We start from the raw sequence: 11,620 nt of genomic DNA, 5'->3' as shown, positions 1-11,620 counted from the left end.
ATGTTGCTTTTTCTTAAAGAAAAGAAATGAAGACCTTTTGACAGTGAGTGGGGACAAGTCCTGCATGCTCCCCTGCCTCCTCCAGTCCCTTCAGTGTGGGATGCTGGCACTGGCAGGATTAGGTGGCTGGCCTACTTATTCATTGCAATTTGCAGCGCACAAAGATCCAGCTTAACTGGAGGCTGGGTCCTGGAACCCCAGCTCAGAATTTCAGAACAATCTGGGCAGTTTCCAGACATCTGAGTCTACGACCTGGAAGCAGGCTCTGACAACATATTCTCGCATAATTTGACTGTTCCTAAGAAAAATTAAAATCCTCTGCTCCAACTGAGCAAAGGGAAGGAGTGAGGGGAGGAAAAGAGAGGAAACTGGAGAGAAAAAGGCAGAAAAGATGTGTAAAAGGAAAACTCACAAAGCCGCTTTTCTAAGAAGCCTTTAAGCTGGAGTCAACCAGCAACTCACCAGCAGACACACAGGGGCAGGCGAAGTCCCTAAAATCAAGCAGGAGCCAGTAATAACAGACTCAGGCCCATAGAAATTTACAGTCGGTAAGGAAGTCTGTGCGGCTCCACCCCATTGGAGACAACAATTACTCTAGATAGAGGAGTGGCTCCCCAGCTCTGGGCACACACGGGGGCTGGAGAAACAGGCCCTGCTGTTCATAAAGCATTCAGCTCCCTCTGGGACAGATCCCTGGAGAATTAGGAAGGCTTTACAGTAAAATCCAGCATGATCTCGACTGGGCTCTGGAGGCGAGGTTAGAAACTGCTTGCCTGATTATTGCCTGTGCTGAGATGGTCTCGGTCGTCAGAGACCTGGGTGGAGGAGGGAGAGCTGTGTGCATGTGTGTGTGTGTGTGTGTGTGTGAGAGAGAGAGAGAGAGAGAGAGAGTGCACGTGCTGCAACTGTGTGTTGTGTGGTAGTTGTGTGATACGGAGGCAATTTGCTGCTGTGACTGCAGACCTGTTTGTTACCACTCAGGGTCCTTGGGTGGTTTGGGATGCACTTCTTTGGGGTAGCAAACTAAATATGACAAGTTCTGAGCTTGGCAGTAGCTACCAGTTGCTTGCCTGTCTGTTGCCCTGTTCTTTCTAAAGCAGTAGAGTGCTGGCTTCTATTTCACCGGTTTCTATTTCTGTGAGAAACATTTCAGAACCACTTTCTTCATCATTCCCTCTGAAAGTCAACCTTCCCTTCCTTTCTGCGCTGGAAGGGCTGACCCACATTCATCTGATCCCTTCCCTCCCCGACTCTGCCAGCACCAGGTGGGTTGCTGCCATCAGAGGATGTTCCGCCCTGGCTTGCACATGTTTTGAAATGACTGTGCAGTACCTGTGCTTATAAAAACAAGTGAATCTAAATGAGGTCGCAGCCGGCAATGGGGATACACCCACGTTCTCTGTCCCTGCTGAGCTGGTCTCTCCCTTCAACTCTCCCTCCAGTCAGAGCCCTCACTTGTGTGACTATTTTAGTATTCAAAGCGCTTTATGGTGCTCCTAGACACGAAATGTGCAGAGAAGGACTTGAGTTCAGAGCACAGGCTTCATGTAAACTGATGCAGTCACTCATTGAGTGTGTGCCCTATGGGTAAGTTTTTTTAACCTCTATGCCCATTTATAAAATGGAGCAGAAGCAGCACCTGTTTGTATAGGGTTCTTGTGGGAATTAAATGAGATAATGCATGTGAAGTATTTAGCACAGTGCCAGGTCAGGGACAAACGTTACTTCAGTGAAAGTTTTGCTATTTATTATCATCTTCTTGTTTTCTCCAAAAAGTAGCCGATCTTTACTCACGTCTGTGTATATTGGGAGATGAAATGGTTTGGAAGGCAGGGAGAGGGGAGCCATGATGAAGCAAATGTCACATTTGCTCTGTTATCACCATTGCTCACTCAGCAGCCACCAGTCCCCTTGCCCTGAGTGCTCCACATGGGCCTATCCTAAACTCAAACCCAGGAGAAGTGTGGGGAGCCTACAGAACTCTCGTGGGGGGGGACTCGGGACTCGGTTGTTCATTGCAGTGTGAACTTTGCATCACCAGCTTGGCCCTTTGCACAGGGAAGATGGTCAGGGAATGGCAGATGGTGACCAAGGCATCACTGGAATCCATGGCACCATGAACCAGAGCCTTCCTCTGCCTTCCTCTCCTACTGGTGGAGATGTGAAGCCCAGGTCTCAGTGAAGTATCTGAAGGAAGGCTGGTGATGAAAACGTTCAACTCTGCCTTCCAAGCTGCAGTTCCTTCCCGAGGCTCGTGTGCCAGATGCCCGTGAGTCCCTGTTGCCATGGGTAGGCTGTCAGTCAGCAGATCTACAGAGCAGAGAGGCAGAACTGGGGCTGGATGTGGGGAAACGCCATCTCAATCGGTGATTCTCAAACAGGGCATCCCCATGGCACCGACCTTGGGTGAGCTGGACTACGGGAAGCCTTTCTCAATAACGGACTGAGTCGGCAAATAGATGGTTCTCCATTTTAACTTTTCCTTACACAATTCATTTTTAAACACGTCGTGCCCCTTTCCTCATATACTGCTAAACAAATGCCAAGAATATAAACAATTAACCAGGGCGTATTAAGAGGAAAAAAAAACCCTGATGAAATAAATACGGCAACTCCTTTGTGTGGCCCACAATTCAGATATTTTGTGCTTGAGGTAAAGTAGCCCTAAGTGCTCAGCTCCAGACTCAGGCGGATTATGAAGTTGGAGTGTGTGGGGGTTTGAATTTAGACCTACCAGATGCTCTGTTCTCTCACCTTTTTTGTACCTCGAGTTTCTCCAGGGTAAGAATTAATGTAAACTACAAACGTTCTTCCAGGACTTCTGATGACCGTGAATGGTGAGAGGCCTTCACAAATGTAAAATGTTATATATAGGTGCAACCGTAGATCAGAGAGTTATCTACATCAAACGAGACTCAGAGTTTTCGTCAAACACTGTAGTCTCTTAGTTTTCTAACAGTCCAGGGCAGACGAAAGTTGCAGGGTATATCTTTTTAATGTGGCAGGCCTCCTGGGTGGATTGAGTTAGGCAATTTATCCCCTTTTATGCCCTGTATTCACAGACAACACTCCAATGGGGTAACATAAAACCACAGATCGGTTTCTTTACAGCAGTATTTAAGTGAACTAGGAAAGCAGCCCAAGCCATGTGTAGAGAACCCGGGACAGAAGTATCACAGAAGAAAATGGACCTTAAAAGAAATGACAAAAATGAAAAACCTTCCTAACTGCTCCAGACGTCATGCTTAAAGTTACATTGCTTTGGCAACTTATAATTTTCTGCGATTGGCTCTCAAGGCTTCAGATCTCCCCAAGGTGTTTGTGTCGTGTTTTGACTCAGTGGGAGCCATCGCTTCCCCAACCTGCCAGCTCTCGCCAGCAGACCACACGCTCACGCCATTCAGCAATCAGATGACAGAGAGGAAAGGTTCAAAGAGGATTATTTCTCAGAACTTACTGGCTCATCTACCCTCCAGTATGTTGCTCACTCTGTAGATGGACAAAACATGTACAAATATATTGGGATTCTACAGTGTGTGCACACACATGCACACACACACAGACACACACATGTGTAATTGGTACTCCATGCCGTGAGGACCACCCGTCCGCCTGGCTCCTCTGCCCTGGCAGGCTTGTCTGAAGCCAGGCCAAGTTTCGGTGGAGGAATTTGCCTGTGTCTGGAACTGGCAGTCAGGTTTGCTGACATGGGGACTGATCTGTTGGTTGTCTGAAAAGAAAAGGTGGTTTTTAAGTGAGTAGCATTAAATGGCATTGTGCTGGCTGCTAATGGCCAGCTTAGGTTCCAACTGGAAGCTTGAAAAATAAAAATAGAATACAGCACGTATAGGACAGAAAACAGATGAGAGGTTGCCAGGGGTTGAGGGTAAAAGAAAGGAGATTGACCACAAAGGGACAGAGATTTCTCAGGTGTTAGAAGTATTCTGTCTTGATTGTCGTGGCTACTTGACTGTGTATGTTTGTCAAAGGTCGTAGAATTGTGTCCTAAAGAGGAGGAATTCTATCATATGTAAATTATAACTCGATAAACCTGATTTTACAACTACTATGATTTTGGAGGTCATTTAAAACCAAAGATCATTTTGAGTCACAAATGCATCTTTAAAAGTATTTTGGATTTAATTTTTTTATTAAATTAAAAGAAAAACCCTTCATGGCAAATCTTTACTCTTTAAGATCCATGTGGAGGAATAGAAACTATGTGTTTCAGAGTTGTTTATACTTTTTATTTGGTCATTTTATAAACTTAATTAAAAATTTTTTTTTGAAAAAAGAAGTCAGGCTTATGAAACAAAAGACAGCTGTGATTCCAAAAAGTTGAATTGTTTTTGAGATTCTGAAGTCACCGAGGAGGAGAGAATTTTGAATTTCTAAAGGATAATCTATTTAGAAAACCAAAGAAATCAGCTATTAGAACTGATAGTTTATTATGATGTTTGGATACAAAATACCCATAACTAGATAATAGTCGTAGAAGGAAAAGAGCTCTTTTATTTGGGGGGGGGGGGGGGGGAGTGATAGGGGAGGGAGGGGGGGAACAAAGCAAAGCAAATGACAACAAAACCTAGAAATAAGTTTGAAAAAATGTCTAGGGCCTCTATGAAATTAGATATAAAACTGCAGTTAATAATACAAAAGCAGCCTTGAATAAATTAAGATATATTCTACACTATTGAGTGATGTCACTTTTTCTCAAATTAATTCTTAGGCCCAGTATGATACAGGAGTGAACAGAGAGAAGAGAATACAAAGTCCCCAGTCATTTCAAATCAGAGGAGGAAATGAAAGATTATTCAATGGTCCATTTTTTGGGGCGAGGAGAGAGACCCATACTATATACCTAAATCAAATCTAGATGAATTAAATAAATTTAAAAAACTAAAAACACAAAGAAATAGAAGAAATTATGGTAAATATTCATCAACTCCCACTGTGTGAGAGCATTTTTTAAACAAAAAGATAGAGGAAGAATCTATGAAAATAGAATATAAGTTTTTTTACTATAAAAATTTAAAGTTTGTATACATCACAACTCATGATTAAAAAAAGCAAAAAGCAAAGAATAACCTGGAAAAGAATGGCAAAATATAATACAACGGTTAACGTGGTTAATACATGAAGAGCTTCTAGAAATCAATAATTGGAAGATAAATATCCTAAATAGAAAAATTGTCAATGTTCACAAAAAGGCAATCTGTACAAGCATAAAACATTAGACAATAACTCATGAAAAAATTTAAAGCTTACTACTATCTAAAAATAATTGAAGGAAGACACTAATTTTTGTTTATCAAATTGGCAAATGTTTAAAACAAACAAAACAGATAATTGCATATTTGGGAAAAAGTTCAGGAAAAAGAAAAGCTTCATAAACTCCTGTGGGAAGTATAAAGATTTTTCAAATTTTCTGAATAGAAATGTATCCAGGGCCAGCTCTGTGGCGGAGTGGTTAAGTTCCCGCGCTCGCTGCGGCCGCCCAGGGTTCGGATCCTGGGCGCGGACATGGTACTGCTCGTCAGGCCACGTTGCGGCGGCATCCCACATCCCACAACTAGAGGGACGTGCGACTAAGATATACAACTGTGTACAGGGGGTGTTTGGGGAGATAAAAGCAGAAAAAAAAAAAAAGATTGGCAACAGTTGTTAGCCCAGGTGCCAATCTTTAAAAAAAAGAAAGGAAAAGAAAAAGAAATGTATCCAAAGACTGAAAGCTGTATATACTATTTGAACCTAATCATTCCTCTTCTAGGAATCTATCTTTAGAAAATAGTTTTAAGAAATGTAAAGATTTAGGTACAAGGATGTTTATTGCAGTGTTATTTATAACAGAAAAATTCTAAAAATAGATTTAATTACAGTACATCTACAGACACTGAAAATTACATTCTCAAAAATATTTAAGGCTTTGGAAAAATGTAAAAAAATGTGAAGTGAAAAAAATAGGATGCAAAGCTGCAAGTACATCATGCTTCTGCTTCTTGTAAAAAATTTGGTTATGGTTGTACATGTGTAGACAGGTACTGGAAAAAAGATGGGAAAGATTTGCACAAATGAAATGTTAACAGTTATTCTCAGGATAGTGAAATTATCTGTGGGTTTTTAAAATTATCTTTATTTGACATTTCTTCAGATTTTCTGCGAAAAGAATGTATTAACTTTATGAGCAGAAGCATAAACATTATTTTTGTAATTTTCTTTGCTGTCAAGAGCTCCCCCTGCTGCTCACCTAAAAAATTAGGGAGGGTTGGCTTCCTACTTACTTCTCATTTTCCTCATCCTCTAAAAAGCTCCATTCTTGATCTTGATGACCACTTTCTACTTCTTATTTGCCTTAGGAGCAAGCTCTTCTAATTTCAATACTTGAAGTGACATGTCAAGCTTTAGACTTTTTAAAAACATTGAGATATAATTTACACATACTAGTCATTCATTTAAAGTATATGATTCAGTGGTTTTTAGTATATTCACAAAATTGTACAGCTGTCACCAAATCTAATTCCAGAACATTTTCATCACCCCAGAATGAAACCTCATACCCATTACCAACCATGCCCCATCACCCCTTCCCTGGTCCCTGGTAACCACTAAGCCACGTTCTGTGTCAATGGATTTGCCTGTTTGGGATATTTTGTATAAATGGAATCATACCATATGTGGTCTGGCTTCTTTCACTTAGCATAATGTTTGCAAGGTTCACCCGTGTTATAGCATCTATCAGAACTTCATTCCTTTTATGCCTGAATAATATTCCATTGTTTGAATATTCCACATTTTGTTTACATATTCATCAGTTAATGGACATTTGGTTTGTTTCCACTTTTCGGCTATCATAGTTAATGCTGCTATGAATATTCACATATAAGTTTTTGTGGACATATGTTTTCAATTCTCTTGAGTGTATACTTAGAAGTGGAATTACTGAGTCATATTATAGCTCTATATTTAACTTTTTGAGGAACTGCCCAACTGTTTTTCAAAGTGCCTGTATCATTTTATATTCCCACTGGAGTTGTATGAGGCGTCCAGTCTCTCCTTATCCTCACCAATGTGTATATACTGTCTTTCTGATTAAAGCCACCCTAGTGGGTGTGAAGTCTTATCTCATTATGGTTTTGATTTGCATTTCTCTAAAGACTAATGACGTTGAGCATCTTTTCATGTGCTTGCTGGCTATTTATATATGTTCTTTGGATAAATGTCTATTCAAATTCCCTGCCTGTTTTTTAATTGAGTAATTTGTCTTTTTATTGTTGGGTTGCAACGGTTTTTATATGTTTTGGATACTAGACCCTTATCAAATATAGGATTTGCAAATATTTCCTCCCATTCTGTGGGTTGACTTTCTACTTTCTTGATGGAAAACTTTTGAAACACAAAATTTTTATTTTGATGAAGTCTCATTTATCTATTTTTTCTCTTAATGCTTGTGCTTTGATGTCATGTTTAAGAAACCATTGCCTAATCCAAGGTCATGGATTTTACAGCTATGGTTTCTTCTAAGAGTTTTGTAGTTCTAGCTTTTACATTTAGGTCTTTGATACATTTTATGTTAATTTTTGTATGTGGTGTGAGGTAGGGATTTCAACTTTATTCCTTTGCATGTCAGTATCCAATTATTTCAGCACCATTTCTTTAAAAAACTATTGTTTCCTCCATTGAATTGTCTTGATACCCTTGTTAAAGATCAATTGACTATAGGGGCTGGCCCTGGTGGCATAGTGGCTAAGTTCACGCTCTCCACTTTGGTTGCCCAGAGTTTGCAGGTTCAGAACCCTAGGCAGGGACTTAGCACCACTTGTCAAGCCGTGCTGTGCAGCATCCCACATAAAATAGAGGAAGATTGGTACAGATGTTAGCTCAGGGCCAATCTTCCTCACAAAAAAAAAAAAAAAGAAAGAAAAAAGAAAGAAAAGAAAAATCAATTGATGATAAATGTATGCGTCTATTTCTAGACTCGCAATCCTATTCCATTGATCTATATGATTATCCTTATGCCACTACTACACAGTCTCACAGTCTTGATTACTGTAGCTTTCAAAATTGAGAAGTGTGTGTCTTCCAACTTTGTTCTTCTTTTTTAGGCTATTTTGGTTCTTCTGAGCCCTTTGAATTTCCATATGAACTTTAAGATTATCTTGACCATTTTTGCAAAAAAAATGGCAGCTGGAGTTTTGATAGAGGTAGTGTGGAATCCATAGGTTCAGGGAGTATTACTATCTTAATAGTTTTAAGTTTTCCAATCCATGAACACTGGATGTATTTCCCATTATTAAGGTCTTCTTTAATTTCTTTCAATGATTTTTGTATTTTTCAGTGCACAAGTCTTACACTTATTTTCTTAAATTTATTCCTAAGTATTTTATCCTTTTTCATGCTGTTGTAAATGAAATTTTCTTAACTTCATTTTCTGATTGTTCATTGCTAGTTTGTAGAAGTACAATTGATTTTTCCATATTGATCTTGTTTTCTGCACACTGGCTGAACTGGTTTATCTCTAATAGATATTTGTGGATTCCTTAGAATTTTCTGTTTATAAGATCATGCCATCAGCAAATAGAGATAGATCCACTTCTTCCTTTCCCAACCAGAAGGCTTTTCTTTCTTTTTCTTCACTAATTGCCCTGGCTAGAACTTCCGGTACAACATTGAGTAGAAGTGGCTAGAAAGAACATCCTTTGCCTGGTCTCAGTGGAAAGGCTTTCTGGCTTTCAGCATTAAGTATGATGTCAGTTGTGGGTTTTTCTTAGATATTGTTTTTCAGGTTGATGAAGCTCCTTTCCATCCCAGTTTGTTAAGGGGTTCAATGTGACAGCATTTTTATCGTGGATTTGGTTAAATGCTTTGTCTGTCTCTATTGAGATGGTCCTGTGATCTCTGTTCTTTTTTTTACTGATATGGTATATGACATTGATTAATTTTGGTATGCTGAGCTAACCTTGCATTTCAGGGATAAATTCTAGGTTATGATTTTCTATAATCTCCCTCTTCATTTTCTTTTTATGTTGCTGAATTAACTGTATTAGTACTTTCTTGAGAATTTTTGCATATATATTCATAAGGGATACTGGTCTTTAGTTTTATTTTCTTGTGATGTCCTTGTCTGATTTTGGCATCGGGGTAACACTGATCTCATAGAATGAGTTGGGAATTATTGCCTCCTCTTCTATTTTTTTGGAAGAGTTTGTGAAAGATTGGTGTTAATTATTCATTAAATATTTGGTAGAACCAGTGAAGACATGCTGGGCTTTTCTTTCGTAGTAAGTTTTTTGATTATTAATTCAATCTTTACTTGTACAGGTTTATTTATTTCTCTATTTCTTCCTGAGTCAGTTTCAGTAGTCTTTCTAGGAATTTGTTTCATCTAGTTTACATAATTTGTTGGCATACAGTTATTAAAATAGTTCCTTTTGATCTTTTTTATTTTCTATATGAATAAAAACTTCTTTATTTCTATAAGCTTAGTATCAACATCCCCTCTTTCATTCCTGATTTTAGTAATTGATGTCCTCTCTTTTTTCTGGCTAAAGTTTTGTCAATTTTGTTGATTTTTTTCAAAGAACCAACTTTTAATTTCATTGATTTTTCTCTTTTCTATTGTATTTATTTCCATTCAAATATATATTCTTTCTTTCCTTCTTTTCTTGGGGGGGTTTATTTTGTTCTTATTTTTCTAGTTTCTTAAAGTATAAGATTAGTTTATTGACTTGAGATCTTTCTTCATTTTCATGATAGAGCTTTGCATCTGTAACTTTCCCTCTTAGTGCTGCTTTAGCTGCATTACATGAGTTTTGATATATCTTTTCATTTTCATTCATGCCAAAGTATTTTCTAATTTCCTCTGTGATTTCTTCTTTGACTCTTTTATTACTTAAGAACATTTTGTTTAATTTCCATGTATTTGTGAATTTTCCAAATTTCTTTCTGTAATTGATTTCTAATTTTATTCCATTGTGGCTGGAGAACATACTTAGGATAATTTCAATCTTTGTAAATTTATTGAGACTTGTTTTATGCCCTCACATGGGTGCATCCTGGGAAATCTTCTATGTGTCCTTGAGAAGAATATTATACTACTGTTGTTGTGTGGAGTGTTCAATAGATATTTGTTAAGTAATTGGCTTATAGTATTGTTCAAGTTTCTATTTCCTTGTTTATCTTCGTCTAATTGTTGTATATGTTACTGAAAGAAACCTTTACTGTTGAAATCTCCAACTATTATTGTTGAATTGTTTCTTTCTTCCTTCAATTCTATTTTTGGTTCAGGTATTTTTTGGCTCTGTTGTTAGGTGCATATATGTTTATAAGTGCTATATTTGCTTTATGGATTGGCCTTAAAATGTCTTTTTTTCCTAATAGCAATTTTTATCATAAAGTCTATTTTTTCTATTAGTATAGACAGTCTAGCTCTCTGTTGTTTACTGTTTGTGTAGTATATCTTTATCCTTTTCCTTTCAATCTTTTGTGTCTTTGAATCTAAAGTGTGCCTTTCATAAACAGCATATAATTGGGTCATATTTTTTGTGCATTCTGCCAATATCACCTTTTAATTGGAATGTTTATTCATTTACATTTTATCTAATTACTGATAAGGTAGGATTTACATCTGCCATTTTGCTGTTTGCTTTCTACATGTTTTATGTATTTTTGTTGTTGTTCCTTTATTTTTCCATTGGTGCCTTTTAGGCTGTTCAATAGATATTTTCTAGTGTACTGATTATTACTTCTACAATGTTTGGCTGAGCTATTTTCTTAGTGGTTATCCAAGAGATTACAATTAATATCTTAATTCATAACAATCTTGTTCAGATTAATACCAATTTAATTTTAATAGTATATAAAAACTTTGCACTATATAGCTCCATTCCTTCTTGCCTTTTGTGTTACTATTGTCAACAAATTATATATTTATACGTTGTATGCTCATCAACACAGATTTATAATTACAGTTATGCATCACTTAATGACGGGGATATGTTCTGAGAAATGCATCATTAGACATTTTTGTTGTTTGTGCAAACATCATAGAGTGTACTTACACAAACCTAGATGTTATAGCTTACTACACACCTAGGCCATATGGTACTAATCTTATGGGACCACTGTTGTATATGTGGTCCATTGTTGACTGAAGTGTCATTATATGGTGCATGGCTGTATTAATTTATGAAATTTTAAAAGTAACTTAAGAGAAAAATAGAGAGTTATAAACAGAAAATATATTTATACTGTCTTGTATATATAGTTATACCTTGTATGTACTTTTACCAATGATCTTTATTTTCTTCATATGAATTTGAGTTATTGTCTAGAATCCTTTTATTTTAGCCTGTAGGACTCTCTTTAGTATTTCTTGTAGGGTGGTCTGCTAGTGACAGATCATCTCAGTTGTTTATCAGGAATATCCTAATTTCTCCTTTATTTTTGGAAGGATAGCTTTGCTAGATATAGAATTCTTGGTTGACAATCTCCTTTTCCCCCCAACACTTTGAGTATGTAATTCCACCGCTTCTGACCTCTGCAGTTTCTGATGAGAAATCAGTTATTAATTTGATAAGATCAGAGCTTCCTCCAGTAGAGAATTCATTGTACCTGATGAGTT

The 11,620-nt window shown here is 37.6% G+C and overlaps 1 long non-coding RNA gene across 1 annotated transcript in view; it reads left to right on the top strand.

The window, feature by feature from the left end:
* Positions 1-616: 616 nt before the first annotated feature.
* LOC138918394 (uncharacterized) overlaps positions 617-11,620 on the top strand; it is a 78,293-nt gene continuing 67,289 nt past the window's right edge. Inside the window, exon 1 of the long non-coding RNA XR_011427725.1 lies at positions 617-757. This is a non-coding gene — a long non-coding RNA (uncharacterized lncRNA). The remainder of the gene's footprint in view (positions 758-11,620) is intronic.

Source organism: Equus caballus, chromosome 17 (assembly GCF_041296265.1).
Source record: "Equus caballus isolate H_3958 breed thoroughbred chromosome 17, TB-T2T, whole genome shotgun sequence".
NCBI lineage: Eukaryota > Metazoa > Chordata > Mammalia > Perissodactyla > Equidae > Equus > Equus caballus.
This window is presented reverse-complemented; position numbering and strand designations above follow the sequence as displayed.